The sequence below is a fragment of the Triticum urartu genome, chromosome 4 (assembly GCF_003073215.2).
Source record: "Triticum urartu cultivar G1812 chromosome 4, Tu2.1, whole genome shotgun sequence".
NCBI classification, from domain to species: Eukaryota; Viridiplantae; Streptophyta; class Magnoliopsida; order Poales; family Poaceae; genus Triticum; species Triticum urartu.
Genome location: NC_053025.1, coordinates 350,507,625 through 350,532,492, shown reverse-complemented (window position 1 = coordinate 350,532,492; position 24,868 = coordinate 350,507,625). Strand labels below are relative to the sequence as shown.

The 24,868-nt window shown below is 47.4% G+C and overlaps 1 pseudogene; it reads left to right on the top strand.

Moving 5' to 3' along the window:
- The window catches only part of LOC125554752, a 63,104-nt pseudogene extending 42,146 nt beyond the window's left edge, over window positions 1-20,958 (top strand).
- The last annotated feature ends 3,910 nt before the right edge of the window (window positions 20,959-24,868 follow it).

Sequence of the window (24,868 nt, the reverse complement as noted above, 5' to 3'; positions counted from 1 at the left end):
AGACGGAAGGGAAGGAGAGGGCGCAACGAGGCAGGCCTGCACGTGGAGTCCGGCGAGGTTGCCGTGGTGCGGGCGGCGGTGAGAGCCCGGCAGGCGGCAGAGTTTGATCTGGATCGGGAGCTCCTCTCCCGATCTGGATCGGTCGGTCGAGCGGGTACGGGCGGCGGCACGTTCGGGCCTGCTTGGGCCCGGCGTGCCAGATCCGGACCCCGGTGGGCCGCGCGGTGGAGACGGAGCTGCGGGGCGACATGGCAGCATAGGAGTGGTGGAGGGAGGTGCTCAGGTGGCGGCTGACCATCGCAAGCTATTGTCGAAGGTTCGTTGAGAATTTCTCTAAGATCGCGAAGCGTCTTTCCAACCTCCTCCAGAAGCATGTGAAGTATGTCTGGATGCTTGAATGTGACGTAGATTTCAACACCCTCAAACAGAAGTTAGTCACAGCTCCAGTTCTGACTCCTCCTAATGAATCCAAACCATTCGAGGTTTTCTGTGATGCTTCCCTTCAAGGTCTCGGTGCTGTGTTATTGCAAGAGAAGAAAGTTGTGGTCTATACCTCTCGCCAGTTGAAGCCCAACGAAAAGAACTACCCCACTCATGACCTCGAGTTGGCGGCAGTTGTTCCTGCTCTTTTAACATGGAGACATCTCTTGTTGGGAAGAAAAGTGGACATCTTCACTCAACCCAACGTTATCCTCAGGCAGACTCGTTGGGTCGAAATGATTCAAGAGTATAATCCGAGTATTGAATATACTCCAGGCAAGGCCAATGTAATTGCTGATGCATTGAGTAGGAAGGCTTACTGCAACAGTTTGATTCTCAAGCCCTACCAACCAGAGCTTTATGAAGCTTTCCGCAAACTTAATCTCCAAGTTGTTCCTCAAGGATTCCTTGCCAACCTCCAAGTCTCTCCTACTTTGGAAGATCAGATTCGTGAGGCACAACTTCTTGATGCTATGGTGAAGAAGGTGAAGATTGGGATTGCCAAGAGCCAACCCAAGTACAAGTGCTATCGCCTTGATGACAAGTATACTCTTATCTTCGAGGATCGCATTGTTGTTCCTAAGGGTGAACTTCGTAAAGTCGTTATGAACGAGTCTCACAATTCACTCTTATCTATTCATCCTGGAAGTACAAAGATGTACCATGACCTCAAGCAGTCGTATTGGTGGACTCGAATGAAGCGCAAGATTGCTTCAGTTCGTGAATGAATGTGATGTCTGTAGAAGAGTGAAAGCAGAACACCAACGACCAGCTGGTCTCCTCCAACCTCTTGCCATTCCAGAATGGAAGTTTGACCATATTGAGATGGACTTCGAGCTGGTTTTCCCAAGTCCAAGCGTGGCAATGATGCTATCTTTGTTGTCATCGACAAGCTCACTAAAGTGGCTCATTTTCTTCCTATCAAAGAATCTATCACAGCAAGCTCAGTTGGTAGAGCTATATAACTCTCCAGGATTGTCTCCTTGCACGGCATTCCGCAGTTGATATCTTCAGATCGTGGAAGCATCTTCACCTCTAAGTTCTGGATTCCTTTCAAGAAGGCATGGGCACCAACATTCGCTTCAAGCACAGCCTTTCATCCTCAAACTAGTGCAAGTCGAGCGAGTAAATCAAATTCTTGATATATGCTCAGGGCTTGTGTCATTTCTTCGTATGAATGGGAAGAATTGTCTTCCATATGCCGAGTTCTCCTACAACAACAGCTTCCAAGCGAGTGGGCAAGGCCCCATTCGAGATTCTCTATGGCAGAAAAGTGCCGTACTCCTCTAACTGGTCAGAGACTGGTGAATCGCCACTCTTGAAATGACTTGATCACAGAGCCTGAAGAAATGTGCAAAGTCATTCGTAAATCTCAAAGCCGCACAATCGCGCCAGAAGAGTTACTATGATAGCAAGCATCATGACTTGGCTTTCGAGATCGGAGACCATGTCTACCTCCGCGTCTCTCCAATGAAAGGTACTCGTCGCTTCGGTATCAAAGGGAAGCTTGCCCCTAGATATGTGGGTCATTTCAAGATCATGCAAAAGAGGCGATCTCGCCTATCAACTTGAGCTTCCATCCAACTTTGCAAACGTGCATGACGTGTTTCATGCTCTCAGCTCCGCAAGTGTCTCAAGACTCCTGATCGCACCATCAACTTCGAAGAGATTGATCTCCAAGAAGCATGTCTTATCATGAGCATCACGTTGCTATTCTTGAAGAAACTGAGCGCAAGACTGGCAACAAGTCTATCAAATTCCTGAAAGTGAAGTGGTCACATCATTCTGATCGTGAAGCCACCTGGGAACGTGAGGACCAACTCGGTTCCGAATATCCGGAGTTTTTCCAGTCCTAGATCTCGGGATGAGATCCTTTCATAGTGGTGGAGTGTTGTAACGCTCTGTATGTAACTCGCCATATTTGTATTCTAACTCTTGCCAATTTCGGCACTAAGTTATGATATTCCCTAGTGGTTGGGTTTTGTCTTTGTTTTGCATTTTGTCCATGTCTTGCATCTCATATCTTGTCATCATGTGCATCGCATTTGCATACGTGCTTGTCTCATGCATCCGAGCATTTTCCCCGTTGTCCGATTTGCATTCCGGCACTCCTATGATCCCCGGCGTCCCCTTTTACCTCATGTGCGGGTGTTAAACATTCTCGGAATGGACCGAGACTTGCCAAGCGGCCTTGGTATACTACCGGTAGACCGCCTGTCAAGTTTCGTGCCATTTGGACTTCGTTTGATACTCCAACGGTTAACCGAGGAACCGTAAAGGCCTCGTGTGTGTTGAAGCCCAACACCTCTCCAAAGTGGCCCAAAACCCAGCTAAACCCCCTCCATCCTCTGGGTCATTCGATCACGATCGCGTGGCCGAAAACCGCACTCCATTTGGAGTCTCCTAGCTCCTTCTATGTATAAATAAGCCTTCCCCATCCAAATCTCGGATCAAATCCACCCCTAACCCTAGTCTTCCCTTCCTTCGCGTGCCGGACACGTCCGCCCGGCGCCAGACGCGTCCGCACCACCGCGCCGCCGCCACGTGTCGCCATGTGATTCGCTCACCGCCCGCGCCCACTTCGCCGGCCCGCGGGAGGCCCTCCCGGCCCGAATCGCCGCAGCCGCCCCGCGCGGGACCCCGCCACCCGGCTCGTCTCCTCCGCCGCCCGAGCCCTCGCCGTGCCGGCCGGCCGCCGCCCCGCCATCGCCGCTCGCCACCACCCCGCGCCCGGCGCCGCGCCTCGTCGCCAGTGTCAAGCTCCGGCCACCGCTCCAAGCTCCGGCCATCTTCCTCCCCCCGGCAAGTCCCGGCCACCGCAGTGAAGAACTCCGGCGAGAGCTCCGACGTTCCTCGGGAAGCGTGCCCCCAGATCCAGATCCAAAATTCTAGGGTTGACCCCATTTTCTTCCTAAGTCCCTAACATTTTTAGCTATGTTCATGGCATCATATCTCATCATCCGTAGCTCCGTTTTGCGCGTATGATATATCGAATTGTTCGTCTGGATGTGATCTTCATTTCATTCCATTGCACCATGTTCATTTGAGTTCGTCTTGATGCCCTAAATGCTGTTGCAGGAGTGCTATGTAATGTTAGTTTCTGTTCCTTAATAGATTATGGACATTTGTCATTTTTGCCATGATTAATGTGTGCCTCCTATGAACTTGAGCCCTACATGTGTTTTGGGCTATGCCATGCCATCTTAACAGGGGTGTATGTCATGTTTTTTGTGATCAATGTGGTGATTAGAACAAGCATGCAAATTAGATCTCGTGATGTTGCTGATTTCAGGGACTTAGAATTCTTCTAAGTCATTTCCCTGATGATATTTTTATGCCATGTATTCTTGTTGCTACAGAGTGATCCATGCCTCTTTTGAGCATGTTCAGTAATGATGATTTTTAGATATTATTATGTTCTATCCATCCATGTCTTTGTTTGCAATTATGGAGTACCCTAGCATGACTCAGTCTTGCTATACTTTTGCTATAAAATGTTCTTGGCAGATTGTTTACGTGTTAAGCAATTTTGCCGAGGTTGTTGTAGTTGATCCATGCATGCTATGAGTTGGTTCTTGTCATGGTTAGCTTATTGATCATGTATTCTTGCTGGGTGTATGCTTAGTTTGTCATGCAATGCCTTGTGGTGAGTGCATCGAGATTGCAAACATGCCTACGTAACTCTGTTTTTGCCATGTCCAATTTTCTGCTAAGTCTGAATCTGTTAACGAAAACTTGCTGTGTTTACATGGTTGCCATTATATTTTCTGATCCCTTTTGGTTTATGGTCAATAAGGGACTTTTGCTATATGCTTTGAGTAGTTTCATACCATGCCTTGATTTTCCATGATATGTTCCTGTATCATGTTGTTATCTTGCTCTAAACATTGCTTCCTGATGTTAAATCCTGACATGTTGTTATTTTCACTAAGTCTGTGAACCTGATATCTTTCGCACTTTTGTCATGCTTGTTTGAACCTGCTATTGTGTGATTTAGCCATAGCTCAGTGTTCATCTTTTGTCAAGCATCTTGAGTGGATCACTGCCATGTGCTTTGTTGCTATGTTAGAGTGCAGTAGCTTATTTTTCTTGATGCATTTAGATGGCATCGTGCTGTTAATCGCAGATTGGTGCCATTATTGTTTTGCTTGCCATTTGCAAACGTGCATCCGATTCCGGTGATCTTTATATCGATTTTGACCGAAATCAACTCATCTTTCCAGCGGCACTCTTGGTTTGCCAAGTTGAGGCCTGGTTCAATCTTTTCCTTCCGGAGCATGCATATGCATTGCATATCACATCCCGCTTATCATGCCATGTTTTGCATCATGTTGCTTGCGCATTGCACCGTGATTGATTGTGGTTCCCTTTGCTTATGTTCTTGCTTTGGGTAGAGCCGGGAGACGAGTACGTGATCGAGGAACCCGTTGAGTACGCTTACGAGGACCAAGCTCATGTCAACTCGGAGAACTTTGCAGGCAAGATGACCATACCCTCGAAATCACTTCTATCTTTGCTTGCTAGTTGCTCGCTCTATTGCTATGCCTATGCCTGATACCTACCACATGCTTTATCATGCCTCCCATATTGCCATGTCAAACCTCTAACCCACCTTGTCCTAGCAAACCATTGTTTGGCTATGTTACCGCTTTGCTCAGCCCTTCTTATAGCGTTGCTAGTTGCAGGTGAAGATTGGAGTTTGTTCCTTGTTGGAACATGTTTATTGTTGTGATATCATTATTATATCTTGTCTATTTTAATGCACCTATATATTTGGTAAAGGGTGGAAGGCTCGGCCTTATTCCTGGTGTTTTGTTCCACTCTTGCCGCCCTAGTTTCCGTCATACCGGTGTTATGTTCCTTGATTTTGCGTTCCTTACATGGTTGGGTTATAATGGGAACCCCTTGACAGTTCGCCTTGAATAAAACTCCTCCAGCAAGGACCCAACCTTGGTTTTACCATTTGCCACCTAGCCTTCCTTGGGTTTCGTGGACTCAAGGGTCATCTTTATTTTAAAACCCCGGGCCAGTGCTCCTCTGAGTGTTGGTCCAAACTAGAGTCCTTTGCAGCGCCCCTCGGGGAAACTCGAGGTTTGGTTTTAGTTGTACGGAGCTCTCATCCGGTGTGCCCTGAGAACGAGATATGTGCAGCTCCTATCGGGATTTGTCGGCACATTCGGGCGGCTTTGCTGGTTTAGTTTTACCATTGTTGAGATGTCTTGTAACCGGGATTCCGAGTCTGATCGGGTCGTCCTGGGAGAAGGAATATCATTCGTTGACCGTGAGAGCTTGTGATGGGCTAAGTTGGGACACCCCTGCAGGAATTTGAACTTTTGAAAGCCGTGCCCGCGGTTATGGGCAGATGGGAATTTGTTAATGTCCGGTTGTAGAAAACCTGAAACTAAACTTAAGTAAAATGAATCAACGGCGTGTGTAGCCGTGATGGTCTCTTTTCGGCGGAGTCCGGGAAGAGAACATGGTCTCGTGTTATCTTTGAACGTAAGTAGTCTAGGATCACTTATTGATCATAGATTCTTGACCGTGCCTTGCCTTTCTCTTCTCGCTCTCATTTGCATAAGATTAGCCACCATATATGCTAGTGCTTGCTGCAGCTCCACCTCATACCTTTTCCCTACCCATAAGCTTAAATAGTCTTGATCGCGAGGGTGTGAGATTGCTGAGTCCCCGTGACTCACAGATTACTTCCAAAACCAGATGCAGGTGTTGATGATACCATTCCAGGAGATGCGACTGAGCTCAAGTGGGAGTTCGATGAGGACTCGGGACGTTACTACGTTTCCTTTCCAGACGATCAGTAGTGGAGCCCAGTTGGGGCGATTGGGGATCTTATGCATTTGGGGTTGTCTTTATTTTGGTTCCGTAGTTGGACCTTGATTGTATCTGGATGATTAATGCTATATTTATGTATTGTGTGAAGTGGCAATTGTAAGCCAACTCTGTACCTCTTTCTTCTTCAGTACATGGGATGTGTAAAGATTACCCCTCTTGCGACTTTGCCTACAATGCGGTTATGCCTCTAAGTCGTGCTCCGACACGTGGGAGATATAGCCGCATCGTGGGTGTTACACCCGCATCGAGGGCGTTACAAGTTGGTATTAGAGCCTTCCCCGACTTAGGAGCCCCCTTCTTGATCGAATCGCTGGCGTTGTTGAGTCTAGAAAAATGTTTTTGAGTCTTTTAGGATTGTATATATCGGAGAGTAGGATTCTTTTTACTCCTCAGTCCCTTCGTCGCTCTGGTGAGGCATCCTGACGTAGAGTTTTGACTCTTCTCTTCTCAAATTTCACTAAAAAAATTTAGGATCATGCGCGTATCTTGGAATCGTTCCAATGGTTTTGTGACGAGAACATTCTTCTTGGTGCCTCCTGACATTTAGGGGTTGTGGCAGTGTCCCGGGGAGTTGAGCTCCGAGGTGTTGTCATCACAATTTTATCGTTACAATTTTGGAATACCTGAGTTTCGCCGACATCAAAAATCTCTTTTATGCAGTTGTTGGTGAGATAACCTCGACGCCACCTAGTACTGGGTCGGGAGTTCGGGAGTATTGCCATAACTCGTATAACGGATGCTTTTTGAAGGTTGAGGTAAACAATTTCTGAAGGTTTCTTGGTTATCTGTTGAAGGATGGATACAGCTGGATGTAGGATTTGCTAGTTTTGGGTGAGATATTATGCTTCCCCTGTATCCCCAACACCTGATTGCATAACTGGGAAATTTCGGAAGTTTCATAGGTGGGAATTCATGTAGCTCTAGTATTTCTTCCACAGATATTTTGTTTGTGACTGGGTAATCCTTACCAAGTATTTGTTCATGTCCGTACCTTGTTGTTTTATTCATCTACCTCTATCTAGGTGGCTACTCAATTTATGGAAATGTGATCATTTAATTTGGAATTCATTCGTTCATTCTTGTTTGAATGTTAAGGCTATATGTTCCAATTTCGATCCATTTGATTCAGCTTGAATATATGTCTTTCAATATGTTAACGGATGTCACCCTCTTCAGGATGGCTCCTCCAACGCATCAGAATCCGGAACCACCGCCACCACCTCCACCTCCGGAGGCATGGTAAGCTGTGATGGCCGTTACCAACGCCAACACGCAGCTCATTATGCAACTCTTGCAAGAGCGCAACCAAGGAAATCAAGGCAATGGCAACAATCAAACTCACCTTGCTACACTCAACCAGTTCTGTCGGGTGGTAGGTGCGACATATTCCAACGGGTGGCTTATCATTGTGGGAGCCAGTAAGACATCGCCGGTGCCTGGAAACGGGATAAGGCGAAGACATGCATGCTGGCGGATCTTACCCAGCTTCGGGGCTCTCCGTGGAGATAACACCCCTACTGCTGCTCTGCGGGGTCTCCGCATGATCACTAGATGGACAAGTAGCTACACAATGCTCCTTGAGCTGTTTGGTGGGAGGAGGAAGAAGGGCATGGCTTGCCTGCTTCTTCTTCTTGTGTGATGTCTAGGACTAGAAGGGGGTCGAACCCTTTGCATGGGTGCCCCGGGAGGTTTATATAGGCCTACCCCCCGGGGGTACAATGGTAATCCGACTGGGTGCGGGGCCCAACCGTCTGTGACTGCGCTCGCCGGCTTCTGCGCCAGCTGCTGGGGCCCACCGACTGGTGGGTCCCGCCGGCTGCCGGCCCCTTGGTCGACAGGCAGGCCCCACTGTCCAGGGCCTGGTCGGCGGCTGGTTACTATGGCTCCATCTTGGTGACGTGGGCTTCATCGTGGTAGGCGCGGCTACAGTGCCGCCGCCCATCGGGCGATCGCTGTAGCCTCACCGCGTCTTGTCTCCTTAATGGGGCATCTCCTTCGAGGGAGGTGGCAAGCCGGCTGCGGGGAGCCGGCTCTGTCTTGGGCCGACTAGGGGGAGGCGTGGCCGCCTTCGGGTGTCTCTCTGCCCAAAGGGGCCCACCGTCTGTGGGCCGCGCTGGCGGCCCGTCGTGGGTGACATCAGGGTCAACATGGCAAGAGTGTCGCGCCGGACGGTTCATGGCCACTCTGTACGGCGCACTGTGCCAGGCGTGCTCCGGGATTCGGGGGTGGCAGGCTTCACTGTAGCCACGCCCCATCGCACCGCCGTTAGGTGGGTGCAAACTTTGAGGGTACGGTCTCGACCGCTTTATGGGAGCCGGCTTCTTGGAGTCGGCCTTCTCACGGCCGGCTTCCCGAAGTCAGCCCTCCCACGTCTTTCTTCATGAGGGCTAAAGTCGGGGCGCCTTTCGAAAGCCAGCCTAGATGACAGCCAGCGAGGGGAAGGCGGCCCCATGTCTTGGGTTCTTGAGAGCCGGACGGGCTCATAATTTTTTTTCAGAAGGGCCAGGGGAAGCCGGCTAGGCTACCCATGGCTATTTACTCCCACAAGTTCCTCGCAAACCAGCCGAAGACCTTCAGTAACTGTGTCGAGGCCACAGACGCTGATGATTGGCTCGTGGATATCTGCAAACATTTCGAGTGCAGCAACGTCAGGCCTGAGGACTTTGTCAAGTTTGCTTCGTTCCAACTCAAAGACCAAGCTGCAGAGTGGTATCAGCAATACAAAGATTCCAGAGGAGGTCGTGTGATTACCTGGGATGATTTCCGCCAAGACTTCAGAGCTCATCACATCCCTCAGAGTGTTGTTGAGAGAAAGCGTGAGGAGTTCTGCAATCTAAAGCAAGGCAGCTTGTCTGTTTACCAATACAACATCATGTTCCAGAAGCTCGCTCGTTTCGCTAAGCAAGATGTCCCTGACGAGAAGAGCATGATTTATCAGTTCAGAGGTGGCCTTAGAGAAGATCTGCAATTAGCCCTCGTGCTTTTTGATCCGAAAAAGTATGATGAGTTCTACAATATGGCACTAAAGCAAGAGGCTGCTCAGCTCAAGTGCGATGCTTCCAAGAAGAGAGTTAGGGATGCAACTCCTTCTTCCTCAACTCAACTGGCAGCTAAGAAGCAAAAGTATTGGTTGCCTCCTCCTCCTCCTCCATTCCGTCAGCCTTATCAGCAGAAGAGCAAAGGTGGCAATGGATCTTCCCACCCACCCAACCGAGGCTTTCAGAACAAGACTTCGTCTCATGCTCCAAGGTCAAGTGCTCCGTATCACCGTCCGCTTTCAGAGGTCACGTGCAACAAGTGTCAGCAGAAGGGTCACTATGCAAACAAATGCTTCAACCAGAGGCGTCTTCCTCCTCCTCCTGTGATATCTGCTAGCAATGCAGTGGTCAAGCATAATCCCAAGCATGCTAAGGTCAACTTGTTGAACGCAACTCAGGCAGAGGACTCGTCAGAAGTGATCATGGGTAACCTTCTAGTTAATTCTATTCCGGCAAAAGTTCTTTTTGATATTGGTGCATCGTATTCTTTCATTTCAAGACCTTTTGTGGCTATGCATGATTTGGTTACTCAAGTTTTGCTGAGACCTTTTTCTATTGTTTCTCCGGCCCGACAAATGACTTCTCGAGTTTTCGTTCCGGATGTGTCTATCAAGATGGGCGACTATAAGTTTCTGTCTTCTCCTAATGTTCTTGGTGACTCGGATATTGATCTAATTCTCGGAACAGACTGGCTTTCTAAGCACAAGGCTCAGCTTGATTGTGCTGCCAGGAAGATTCAATTGACACACTCGTCTAAGGATGTGATTGTCTTTGCCACTCGTGACAATACCATTCGACTATTTTGTCTCAACGAGAAGGGCGAGTTGGATGCCATCTCTCAGATTCCAGTCGTTTGTGAATATCAACACGTCTTTCCAGAAGAGCTTCCAGGAATGCCTCCTCACCGGCCAGTTGAATTCGTCATCGATCTTGAGCCTGGCATGGAACCTGTTTGCAAACGTCCTTACAAGCTTGGACCAGAAGAGTTGAAGGAGCTGAAGAAACAACTCGATATACAAGAGCGTATGGGTCTCATCCGACCGAGTTCTTCTCCATGGGGTTGTGGTGTTCTTTTTGTCAAGAAGAAGGATGGAACGGACCGAATTTGTGTTGACTACCGTCCATTGAACAAGAAGACCATAAAGAACAAGTACCCACTTCCCAACATCAATGAGCTATTGGAACAACTCAAGGGTGCTCAAGTATTCTCCAAGCTTGACCTCTGTATGGGCTATCATCAGATTCGCATTCGTGAACAAGATATCCCCAAGACAGCATTCAGAACAAGCTTTGGTTCATATGAATACACTGTCATGTCTTTCGGCCTTGTCAACGCTCCTCCAACATTCTCTCGCATGATGAACTTCATCTTCATCCCCTACACAAATGACTTCGTCTTGGTCTATCTCGATGACATTTTGGTCTTTTCCAAGAACAATGAGGATCATGCCAAGCACTTTAGATTGGTGCTGGACAAACTCAGAGAACATCAGTTCTATACGAAGTTTTCAAAGTGCGAGTTTTGTCTCGATGAGGTTCTCTACCTTGGGCATATCATCTCCGCCAAGGGCATAGCTGTTAATCCTGAGAAGGTGTCTACAATTGTGAATTGGGAACCGCCTCAGAATGTGAAGCAACTCCGCAGCTTCCTTGGGCTCGCAAGCTATTGTCGAAGGTTCGTTGAGAATTTCTCTAAGATCGCGAAGCCTCTTTCCAACCTCCTCCAGAAGCATGTGAAGTATGTCTGGACGCCTGAATGTGACATCACTTTCAACACCCTCAAAGAGAAGTTAGTCACAGCTCCAGTTCTGACTCCTCCTGATGAATCCAAACCATTCAAGGTTTTCTGTGATGCTTCCCTTCAAAGTCTCGCCAGTTGAAGCCCAACGAAAAGAACTACCCCACTCATGACCTCGAGTTGACGGCAGTTGTCCATGCTCTTTTAACATGGATACATCTCTTGTTGGGAAGGAAAGTGGACATCTTCACTGATCATAAGAGTCTCAAGTACATCTTCACTCAGCCGAACCTCAACCTCAGGCAGACTCGTTGGGTTGAAATGATTCAAGAGTATAATCCGAGTATTGAATATACTCCAGGCAAGGCCAATGTCATTGCTGACGCATTGAGCAGGAAGGCTTACTGCAACAGTTTGATTCTCAAGTCCTTTAACCTGGATTTTTGTGAAGCTTTCCGCAAACTTAATCTCCAAGTTGTTCCTCAAGGATTCCTTGCCAACCTCCAAGTCTCACCTACTTTGGAAGATCAGATTCGTGAGGCTCAACTTCTTGATGCCATGGTGAAGAAGGTGAAGATTGGGATTTCCAGGAGCCAACCCAAGTACAAGTGCTATCGTCTTGATGACAAAGATACTCTATTCTTCGAGGATCGCATTGTTGTTCCTAAGGGTGACCTTCGTAAAGTCATTATGTACGAGGCTCACAATTCACTCCTGTCTATTCATCCTGGAAGTACAAAGATATACCATGACCTCAAACACTCGTATTGGTGGACTCGAATGAAGCGCGAGATTTCTCAGTTCGTGAATCAATGTGATGTCTACAGAAGAGTGAAGGCAGAGCACCAATGACCAGCTGGTCTCCTCCAACCTATTGCCATTCCAGAATGGAAGTTTGACCATATTGAGATGGGCTTCGTGACTGGATTTCCCAAGTCCAAGCGTGGCAATGATGGTATCTTTGTTGTCATGGACAAGCTCACTAAAGTGGCTCATTTTCTGCCTATCAAAGAATCTATCATAGCAGCTCAGTTGGCAGAGCTATATACCTCCAGGATTGTCTCTTTGCACGGCAATCCGCAGTTGATATCTTCAGATCGTGGAAGCATCTTCACCTCTAAGTTTTGGGATTCTTTTCAGAAGGCCATGGGCACCAACATTCGCTTCAGCACAGCCTTTCATCCTCAAACTAGTGGCCAAGTCGAGCGAGTCAATCAATTTTTTGAAGATATGCTCAGGGAATGTGTCATTTCTTTCGGTATGAAGTGGGAAGATTGTCTTCCATATGCCGAGTTCTCCTACAACAACAGCTTCCAAGCGAGTTTGGGCAAGGCCCCATTCGAGATTCTCTATGGCAGAAAGTGCAGTACTCCTCTTAATTGGTTAGAGACTGGTGAACGCCAACTTCTTGGCAATGACTTGATAACAGAGGTTGAAGAAATGTGCAAAGTCATTCGTGAAAATCTCAAAGCCGCGCAATCGCGTCACAAGAGTTACTATGATAGCAAGCATCGTGACTTGGCTTTCAAGATCGGAGACCATGTCTACCTCCGCGTCTCCCCAATGAAAGGTACTCATCGCTTCGGTATCAAAGGGAAGCTTTCCCCTAGATACGTGGGTCCTTTCAAGATCATTGGAAAAAGAGGCGATCTCGCCTATCAACTTGAGCTTCCATCCAACTTTGCAAATGTGCACGACGTGTTTCACGTGTCTCAACTCCGCAGTGTTTCAATACTCCTGACCGCACCATCAACCTCGAAGAGATTGATCTCCAAGAAGACCTATCTTATCATGAGCATCCCGTTGCTATTCTTGAAGAAACTGAGCGCAAGACTCGCAACAAGTCTATCAAATTCCTGAAAGTGAAGTGGTCACATCATTCCGACCGTGAAGCCACTTGGGAATGCGAGGACCACCTCCGTTCCAAATATCCGGAGTTTTTCCATACCTAGATCTCGGGACGAGATCCTTTCGTAGTGGTGGAGTGTTGTAACGCCCCGTATATAACTTGCCATATTTGTATTCCAACTCTTCCTTTTTCGGCACTAAGTTATGATATTCCCTTGTGGTTGGGTTTTGTCTTCGTTTTGTTTTTGTCCTTGTCATGCATCTCATATCATGTCATCATGTGCATCGCATTTGCATACGTGTTCGTCTCATGCATCCGAGCATTTTCCCCGTTGTCTGTTTTGCATTCCGGCACTCCTATGTCCTGCGGCGTCCCCTTTTGCCTCTTTTTCGTGTGCGGGTGTTAAACATTCTCGGATTGGACCGAGACTTGCCAAGCAGCCTTGGTCCACTACCGGTAGACCGCATGTTAAGTTTCGTGCCATTTGGACTTCGTTTGATACTCCAACAGTGGACGGCATGAAGTTAGAACCACGAGTCTTTGGAAGAACGGGTAAGGATTTAAGAGGAACTCTTCTTCGGTCTTCAAAATTCGAGAATGATGACGAGAAACACCTCCATGAATTTTGAGGTACTCCGGAATAATGAAGAATAGAAAGGTTGAACCAACGATGAAAGGAATTTGAAAGATCTTGGAGAAAGGCATTTGACTGATGAAAATTCATTCTTACGTCAAACATTGAAATTAATTTGAAAATAACTCCGCAAAATTAGAAGAGTCAGGTAAGATCCTGGGAAAAGACCTGTGTGTTAGGGCCCACTCAAAAGAAACATCGTTGAACGATTACTTGAAGGGGAGATTGCACCGGTTGAGTTAAATGACTTGAATGACATAACAACCTCGAGATATCTTTAACGAATTAGCAATGGAAAACGCGAATCTTCTAAGATGTCTTTAGCACTCCGGAAGAATTGAATAGCAAGCGGGGAATGACTATGAGATGCACCGGCATGAGAAAGCATTGGACAAATGAAAGGACTATGCTCAATACCAAGGATTGAATTGAATCCATTGGAGAAGAAAAGAGAACGGATAATGTTGAACTTGTAGCTTCCTTAGCATCTTGCTGAGAATCACCGGATAAAAACATTCGAAGGAAAAAAATGAAGAGACTTTGTGTGAATAAAATGGATAGTTGATTTTAATATATAAAAGCCTTAAAAAAAAGGGGGGGGGGGGGGGAAAAACAAAGGAAACTTGGGGATGGATGAAACAAACCATCATGAGAAAAAACTTAGAGTTGATCTTGCGGATGTTGAAAATGATTGGATCCACTTCAAGAGAAGCACACCGGTTGAAAAGGATTGACATGACCATCTCGATGATCAAGAAGGATTAATACTCTCATAGAAATATGAGAACACCTCTTAGAAAGGGTATGGAATCCACATTTGACTTCGAAGCAACTCGAATACCAGAACTCAAAACAAAACAAAAGATTGGCTTGCAGAATAAGCCGGAACAAACATATGATAGATCCCATATCGTATCATGTGTCTGTTGGAAAGATATCCTACGTGATAGTTGAATTCCCACTTATAAACTCCCGAAACTTTCTGGTTATGCAATCAGGTGTTGAGGATACAGGAGAAGCATAATATCTCACCCAAACTAACAATTCCTACATCTAGCTGTATCCATCCTTCAACACATAACCAAGAAACCTTCGGAAATCATTTACCTCGACCTTCGAAAAGCATCCATTATACGAGTTATGGCAATACTCCCGAACTCCCGCCCCAGTACTAGGTGGCGTCGAGGTTTATCTCACCAACAACTGCATAAAAGAGATTTTCGATGTTGGCGAAAACACAGGTATTCCAGAATTGCAACGATAAAATTGTGACGACAACACCTCGGAGCTCAACTCCCTGGGACACTGCCACAACCCCTAAATGTCAAGAGGCACCAAGAATAATGTTCTCGTCACAAAACCATCGAAACGATTCCAAGATACCCATGTGATCCTAAATTTTTCTTTGTGAAATTTGAGAAGAGAAGAATCAAAACTCTATGTCAGGAGGCCTCACCAGAGCAACGAAGGGACTGAGGAGTAAAAATAATTCTACTCTCCGATATATATAATCCTATAAGACTCAAAACATTTTTCTAGACTCAACAACGTCAGAGATTCGATCAAGCAGGGGGCTCCTAAGTCGGGGATGGCTTTGATACCAACTTGTAACACCCACGATGCGGCTATATCTCCCACGTGTCGGGGCACGACTTAGACGCATAACCACATGTCGCAATAGGGGTAATCTTTACACATCCCATGTACTGAATAAGGAAGGGATAAAGAGTTGGCTTACAATCGCCACTTCACACAGTACATAAATATCATACATCATCCAGATTACAATCAAGGTCTGACTACGGAACCAAAATAAAGAAAGACAACCCCAAATGTTAGATCACCGATCGACCCAACTGGGCTCCACTACTGATCAACAGGAAACGGAAACAACACTACGATCAAGGACTTCATCGAGCTCCCATCTGAGCTGGGTTGCGTCACCTACACTGGTATCATCGACACTTGCAACAGTTTGGAAGTATCTGTGAGCCACGAGGACTCAGCAATCTCACACCCGCGAGATCAAGACTATTTAAGCTTATGTGTAGGAAAGGGTAGTGAGGTGGAGCTGCGGTAAGCACTAGCATATATGGTGGCTAACATGCATAAATGAGAGCGAGAAGAGAAGCAACGCGACGGTCGTGAAGGTAGAAGTGATCAAGAAGTGATCCTGAAACTACTTACGTTCAAGCATAACACAAGAACCGTGTTCACTTCCCGAACCCCACCGAGAAGAGACCATCACGGCTACACACGCGGTTGATTCATTTTAGTTAAGTTAAGTGTCAAGTTCTCTACAACCGGACATTAACAAATTCCCATCTGCCCATAACCGCGGGCACGGCTTTTGAAAGTTCAAACCCTGCAGGGGTGTCCCAACTTATCCCATCACAAGCTCTCATGGTCAACAAAGGATATTCCTTCTCCCAGGAAGACCCGATCAGACTCGGAATCCCGGTTACAAGACATTTCGACAATGGTAAAACAAGACCAGCAAAGCCGCCCGAATGTGCCGACAAATCTCGATAGGAGCTGCACATATCTCGTTCTCAGGGCACACCGGATGAGCAAGACGTCGGGTTGGCATAGACCCTGGTTGCCCAGGGGGCGCTGGACATCGCTCAGGTTGGACAAACACTTAGAGAAGCACTGGCCCGGGGGGGTTAAAATAAAGATGACCCTCGGGCTCCGAAAACCCAAGGGAAAAAAAGGCTAGGTGAGGCAAATGTAAAACCAAGGTTGGGCCTTGCTGGAGGAGTTTTATTCAAAGCGAACTGTCAAGGGGTTCCCATAACACCTAACCGTGTAAGGAGCGCAAAGTCAAGGAACATAACACCAGTATGACGAAAACCAGGGTGGCAAGAGTGGAACAAAACACCAGGCATAAGGCCGAGCCTTCCACCCATTACCAAGTATATAGATTCATTAATTAAACAATGTATATATAGTGATATCCCAACAATATCCATGTTCCAACATGGAACAAACTTCATCTTCACCTGCAACTAGCAACGCTATAAGAGGGGCTGAGCAAAGCGGTAACATAGCCAAACAACGGTTTTCTAGGAAAGGTGGGTTAGCGGCTTCACATGGCAATATGGGAGGGATGATAAAGCAAGTGGTAGGTATCGCGGCATAGCAATAGAGCGAGAAACTAAGCAAGCAAAGATAGAATTGATTTCGACGGTATGCTCATCTTGCCTGAGATCCCGCAAGGAAGAAGAACAAGTCCATGAAGAAGACAAACGGACGTAGTTGAACAGATCCTCACAAACGCGACGTTAACGGAACTAACCCGAAGAAGCAACACCGGAAAGAAGCAAACAACATAGTAAACAACCATTACATAAACATGGCATGATGCACAACCAAGTATGATGCATGTTCGGTTTAGTGAAGCATGGCATGGCAGAGTGCACAAGCAATCCTACAAATTAAGTGGAGCTCAATATGCAACGAGTTGCATATTGACGAAACACCACGTGACTTATTTAGTTCTCTCCGGTTTATGTACCAAACAATATTAAATGTTGGTTAGCATGGCAAGGGATGAAGCATACATAAATTAACTAGCTAGTCAAGTTTAAATGAGGACGGAAAACAACAAACAACAATTCCGGAAAATCCTCATGAGCATATATTAGATTTGGTATTGTTCTGTCCTAAAGCATATTTGGTACTGCATCAGGTTAAACTAGGCATTCTTCTACCCAAAATACATATAAAATTTATTAAATTTGGATCTACGGTTATTTAGTTACGAATTAAAACATTTTAGCAAGTTATTTAAGCAAATTTAAACAAACAGCATTTTAAACATTTTAAACATGGATGGAAATGACATATTATAAAACTACACAAAATTCTAAGCAACTTTCATTTTAAGTTTGTTTAATTCCGATGCAAGGTTTGTTAGATATGATATGCATGAAGAAAGAGGGTTTTTCTGCAAAACTGCCAACTCTGGAAAATTGGACAAAATCGCAGAACGAAAAAAAACACAACCAGGCCGAAACTGAATGCACTGCTAGCCAACAAAGAGGAGGGCTGTGGGCGCTCACCCATGGGCCAAAGCCCAGATCGGTGGAGGAGGAAGCTGCAGGCCGGATCGGGAGGTGGGCTTTGGCGGGGATGGGCCTTGCCACCGGATGCGGTTGCTGGGCCGGCTCGCATGGACGCGGCCCATGCGCTGGTCAACGCGCATGGCCCCCTCGCTTGCATGATCTGGAGCAGGGGATGCAGAGGCTGGCGACGCCGGCGAACTCCCGCGACGAGGGAGGGCGCTGGGAGGCAACAGGGGCCCTAGACGATGCGGGAATAGCTGGAACCGGTCCCGCGTGACCGAATTCGGGCGATGCGGCGGTGGACGGAGCTCCGGCGATAGGAGAGAAGGATCTGAGGCAGCGGTGGCCATGGGTTCGAGCTCCCTGGTTCCTGCAGGCGGAGAGGGAGGTGGTGAGCGGGCGAGGGCGAGACGGAAGGGAAGGAGAGGAGGCAACGAGGCAGGCCTGCACGTGGAGTCCGGCAAGGTTGTCGTGGTGCGGGCGGCGGCGAGAGGCCAGCAGGCGGCGGAGTTTGATCTGGATTGGGAGCTCCTCTCCCAATCTGGATCGGTCGGTCGAGCAGGTATGGGCGGCGGCGTGGTCAGGCCTGCTTGGGCCCGGTGGGCCAGATCCGGACCCCAGCGGGCCGCGTGATGGAGATGGAGCTGCGGGGCGACATGGCGGCGTAGGAGTGGTGGAGGGCGGCACTCAGGTGGCGGCTTACCAACCAGGGCGCGCCAAGTGGCGATGGAGGGGTGGCCGGTGCCGGAAATTGAGGTGGGAGGCGACTGCTGCGGGTTGGGGCATGGATTTTGAGGAAGATGCGTCGGCTGGAGGTGGGAGGAGGCTAGGAGGGGTAGGTTTAGGGGCTAGGGATGGCCAAAATGGCAAGGGTGGCTTCTTAAATAGGAAGGGGCTAGGGTTTGGGTGGGTTTTGGGGGTTTTCGGACCCTCGGATCGCGATCGATGGATCCGATCGACAGGGGGAAATAGGTAGGCCTATGTGGACTGGTTGTGACTGTGTAGAAGGCCGAGGGCTGCGGGAGAGAAGAGAGAGAGAGACCCGACAGCAGTCTCCGGAGACCGAAAACGTCCGACGATTTGACCGACTATAATGTCGCTATAGTTATCCGTTGGGGCATCAAACGAACTCTGAATGCGATGAAACTTGGCAGGCGACCTACTAACAACATAACTACACTGCATGCCAACTTCCAACCCATTCCGAGAACATTTTCCGGCCACTTATAAAATACTATTTCGGAGGTGCCGTGGGCGCGTGCGAGTGTGTCTGGGCTCAGAACGGACAACGGAAAGAACGGGGAGACCGGGACGGATGCAAGTTTGAAAACATGATGATGCAATGCACATGATGACATGGCAAGATGCAACACGCAAACGAAAGACAAGGCAACAACAACGAATAACTGGGAGACACCCGGCGCATCGGACTCGGGGCGTCACACTGGACTCACACGTCAGGGACTTAGAAGTGGTTAAATCCAGTCAATCAGGGTCAAACCTAGTGGCAGTTCACCGCCGGTGAGGCCCAAGATGGTCAAGTGCCTCGAAAAGGCTCTGTGGTGCTCTGTTTTCCATGCGATTGGGATCGTTGGATAGCTGGTTCAGCGAGGCGCCCAACGGTGGCATCAGTCGGACCTGGGGTGGCTGGAATAGTCGATGGCGATCTCAACAATGGCAGTCAGCATTTGGTTGATCACGGAATCGATATTGCAGCTTGCAAATGGGTGACCTAATGCGCTAGGGCTACTCTATTTGGCATTGTGAGCACAACAGGCACGTTTACAGGACTAGATGGTCATCGGAGCTTCCCCGACTGGGAGCTCAAGTGGCAGCGTGCTACGATCATTGCGGGGTTGACAGCTACGGCGCGAAATAAGCCACGGGGTTAGGGAGGATCAGTGGCGGAGCTCACTAGGAGGTCGAAGCGCAGCTCTATGGGCTCAGGGAGGCGTCAGAGTTGATGTACGGTCGCTGGTGATCTCAGTGGCCGAGGGACGAAGACATTGAAGATGGCGATGTTGTGGGGCGTCTGACCTCGCAAGGCTCGACGAGGAAGACATAGACGTTAAGGCGGAGCCTATGGACACGGAGTGGAGGCGCAGGGTGGCTGTGGGCGCGACTACGGCGGCGGCGAGCACACGGTGGGCTCATCCATGGTAGGGAGAGAGTGAGGAAGAGCGAACGAAATAGTGAGAGGAGTCAGAGTGATGAAGACGACATCGCGACTCTTATCTGTGGCGTCGATATAGTCAGGAGGCAACCAGGCGAGCATGACATAGCGAGCTACGCACTCGCGCATCGGGCACACACTTTGTGTCCGACTGGCACGGGGAATAAGACCACCCTTCCCCTGGTGGGTTGGGCCTACCAGGTGGGCTGCCAGGTATGTCAGGTAGGTTTCCCCCTTTTCCTATTTTCTTTTTGTTTTCTATTTTGATTTGATTCACAGACCAAATCATTTTCTAAAAATCTTGAAACTAAATATGTGGACTAAATGGATAAACCTAGATCCACATAGAAAATTGCAGAATTATTGGACTTGTATTTATTTAATAGTAAATATAAATCCAATTCAAATAGTTAGTTAATTAATTCAAAGGCCCAAAATAAATATTTCTCAGATTCAAAAAATATTGGTTTGAATTTTGCTCTTGCCAACATTTTTATAGATTAGCAGGAACATTTTATTGGACTTGTTTGAAGAGATTTTTAATGTTGATCATCTTTAAAAGGTTTCTCAGGCTTCGTGAATTCCCTAAATTCAATTTCCTTGAATTTAAAATGATTCATGAATTCTTTTGATGTGACTAATTACATTCTAGGGTTGTGACACATTCTGCCAAATTGCCTACTTGTCTTATGTTCTCATATGTGGAGTTGCATCAATTTATTTGAGCAGGATTTACCTGCAGTTATCTCTGAAGAAGAATTGAGTAGACAGCTGCATCTTAGAGAGCTAAATGAGAGGCCATGTAGGTTTCAAACTCTATCTGCCTATGATGGGTGAGAGACCTCACTGTTCACCTTAACACATGATAGTTGAGAAGTTCTTTGATTTAGCCATGCATACATGGACAATGCTTTGGCCTATCTGTTGATCACTCGGTGCACCTTGTGCACTACATTTTTATTCATTTGTCTTATTGGAACAGTTGCTTTCTGGCAGGTGGGGGATCAAATTCGGCATAGACTGGCTAGGGGAACAAATGGAAAGAAATAAACGGACCAATGTTCTAAGGCAGGGCCAACTCCAGGAATTCGGTGCCCAATGCGAAATGCAAAATGGGGCCGTTAAATAGACAATTTTTATAGAAAAAGTATGAATGAATTCTAACATTGCGTAAATTATAGGCTTATCAAGGTAATAAAACAAAAAATACTAAAGACTAAAGTAACTATCCTGGAAATCTTTGTGTGTGACAACTTGATCATGATCGACTAGCCTACTATGGCCCTGTTCAGAATCTCTCCACTCCGTTCAAATAATTCTGACTCCGCGGAGCTATGGAGATTGGTTTTAGCCACTTCGGGAAAATAAGTTGTAGCCTGGTCCGCTCTGGGAGCACAGCCGAGGGAGCAGAGAGGAACCAAAAATGCTCTATATATCTTCCTTAAAAAATGATTGATGAACTGATGTGTATGCTCACGAATATAATTATTAAACGAAACAAAATACTATAGATTAACTAGGGATTCAGTTTCAGAGCACATGTTGGACAGTCGGTGTTGCCCTCACCTTGCTCTCGGCAACGAGCTGCTTCTACTCATGCGTTGGGATTTGCAACTTGTGGAGTGCTTAGTGGCCAATAGAATCGATGAATCAATTCTAGGCTATGATTGTGTCTCCGGAAAGGATACAAAGCTATCAAATGAACAACATTGTGAGCCTCCGTCTCCCTATGGGGTGCCGCACTTCCGCTAGTTCTCTTGTGAAGGGATTTTTTTCCTCATGAGGGCTGGATCGATCGTTCACCGGATTGTGTCAGTCGGGGGGGGGGGGGCTCGGGAAAGCCTCGTTGGGGAGATTGAGGAGCAGGACTGATCGTGACTGTCTGTGTTAGGTCTGAAAAGGGGCCAAAAGAAAAAAATATACTAAGACATTGGCCCAAAATTGGGGGCCCCTAAAATTTGGGGGCTCTGTGCGATCGCCCAACCCGCACATGCTCGTGGACGCCCCTATTCTAAGGGAGCATGCAGGCATGGGTGGGCTGATTTAGAACTTTTACATGCAGTTGTAATCAATGATTTTGTGAAGGAGCGAGTCATTTTGTGATCAATTAGTTCTATGGTTCCATAATGTCATTGAGGGCCAGAAATTGTCCCTAGTGAAGTTCCTGATCTATGAGGTTTTGTGGCATGGACCAGTGGCCCCATCCTGGCAAATTAGCCTCTTCTTCTGCCTTTGCATCCTCCACTTCCATCATGTCAGGTTTATTACCCTCATTATTCAGAGTTAACTACAGATTAACATTGGATTCTGGATGATGAATGTCATCATACTCATGTTGCTGTATAGGCCCAAGAAAGTGATTGTGTTGATTGGGATGAAACACTTCTTGGGGGGGATTGGATGGGGGTTACCATGAGGAGGGATGGGGTCCTCATCAGGTGGAGCTACCCCATGTATCTGATGTTGTAGGATGAATACAGGCACAGTGAGAGATCCTGATTGAAATCTCTCTCCTTCCCCAAAAACAATATTGTTAGGGATGTCAGAAAGTTCCTCCACCCTTGCATGAACCATGAGATTTTCCCTAGCGCTTCTGACCCTGTCCCACATGAGCAGTTTACCAAATTTATTCATAGCAGTACTGATCTCCTAAATATTCCTTCTGTCGAATGGATATCCACAAAGAAGAATTCATACATCTCTATTCAGAACAATGTTTCTCCAGTTCAGGCCCTGGTTGTGCTTTTGGAATATGACATGCACACCAGTGAATTGATGCGGACTATTGGAAACAAGAGCATCCCTATCGAAGACACTGTTCATCTTGATATAAGCTTGACCGAACGGGCAAGGTTCAATCTCTGAAAACCCCAATCTTCTATCAGTAAGAAAATATGTGAGTACCTCTCTGATGGTGTTGAATGAAACTGGTAGGTTTGGCATCGGCACAATCGTAGCAATCACCCATTCTTCATGTGTGGGTTGCGCCGCTCCAGTGAGGATCCGAAACCGTGCAGGTCTCCCTTCGACCTGAATGCTCTGGTGGTTTAGTGAGAGGAATGGCGTCGGGTCGAATGGGAATGTGGCCCTTGTGGACGATTCTGGAGTAGATGGGGTGGGGTTGAGTTGCGGAGGGGATGGAAGAACCATAGAGGCTTCGAGTTTTCGGAGATGGAGATTTGGGAGGGCAGGAGATGATGGCTGCTCTCGGGGGAAGTGTGAGGGATAGCATTAACTGGGATACTCCGGTTGGTTGGCTGATTGATAGCCAGAGTCGTCACAATCGCGGGAACAGTGGCCTCCTGTCTTGCAAACTGAATCGCTGAGGGACCCATTGGGCTTGTAGTGATTTGTGGGTTGGGCTGGGCCGAGGAGAAGCAGTCTTTTTTGATACGGCCCAACGTTTTCATGAATGGCATTTAATTCGATTAGTGCAGCTGGGCCGAGAATGGCCTGTGAGTAAACATCGGACGCAGAACGCCGATTGCTCATGGGTTTGAATGTGCGGTGATCCCGCTCTCCTAGTAGTAACTGTAGCATTTAAGTTATTCAAACCACATGAACGATATTGGTCCGTTGATGAAGCCAAATTTGAAATACGTGGTGGAGATGATCTGCTTGCAGCATGAGGTTGATCTTCGAAGATCATAGGCGATCTAAGAGCTTGAAGATGAGATTTTCTTGGATGCTTGCGAAACACATGGGTCCATTCATCCTCTTTTTCTTGCAAATATTGGTCCAGATCCTAGCAAGAATTAGGTCCTCCATTACCCCAGAGTAGGAAATTGATAAGGAGAAGAGGTGTGGATATGTTACCTCCCTTGATGATCGAGAACCCAACTTCTTTGGATGAGACAGAAAATTTGAAGGACCAGTTTTGTAAGCATTGTACCTTGAAGAGTGAGGCACGTCCCCCAAAGAATGCAAGGATGGATGGTGCTAATAGAATCCTCTGTCAACCGGAGTTGTGATCTTTTAAATTCCGCGACCAGAATGAACTCCTCAAGATCTTTACCAGCTTCAAAATTGATCGGGACCCCCCATTTCTTCCATACCTTAGACGCAAAATCCTGACCGACATCGAAGTTGAGATCGGCTAATGCCACGATGCTATGGAAGGTGGTGACTGAGAGAAGATGATGCGTGGACGCCGAGGTCGGAGTGGCCACCGGGGTGATGTGTGGATGCCGGGGCCGGAGTGGCCGCCGGCGGGCTAGGAGCGGGGGCATGTACCATATTGATGCTGAGATTTTGGCTGAGGGAGAAAATGCCAACAGTAGCATTACTATATTTGATGGCCCATCTGACAATTCTGCTGGAACAGATGCCTCTACCAATGGTCCATTGGCACCAATGCAACCTGCTTTGCCAGATTTGAATGTGGCAGTTGGACCTGTTGGGCCAGGCCCAATCCCAGTTCCTCATGGTCCACCTGTTCTGGCCCAACAACCAATTATCCAGGCAGCCAACAATCCCCTACCAGTACCAGCTATGGAATTACACCCACCTGCTATTCAGCTTTTGCCCATTATGGATCTTAGTATTGAGATCATTATGGAGAAGAATGAACTTTTCCAGGATAACAGAGATTTGGATCCCATGCAACTGGAATTTCAGTCACACAGCTAAACATCTCTCCAACAAAAGGAAGATTTTCAGGGTGATGCCAATATTGTCAACACTACACTCTTTGAACCTGTTCTTACAGCAGTAACAGAACCCCAGGAAAACCAAATGCAGAACATGAACATAGAGGTAGTAACCAATGAGATTGAGGGGGGACCTCTGATCTCTCTGCTCCAATAGGTTTGCCTATCCCAGCTTTTCTTCACCGGGCTCATACTATTTGCCCTAGTAACAACTAGACACATGGTCAACATTTAAGTGCAGATGCAACCTCCAAACAACAGTCAACAGAAGAACTTCTTGGCAAGGAAGGGGCATAAATCTAGGAGACTCATTTTGCCCTTATTTTGGACAGTAAAGAGATTATCCAGGTACCTAGTGAATGGGTAAACTTTCTTGCAGTTAATTTCCTG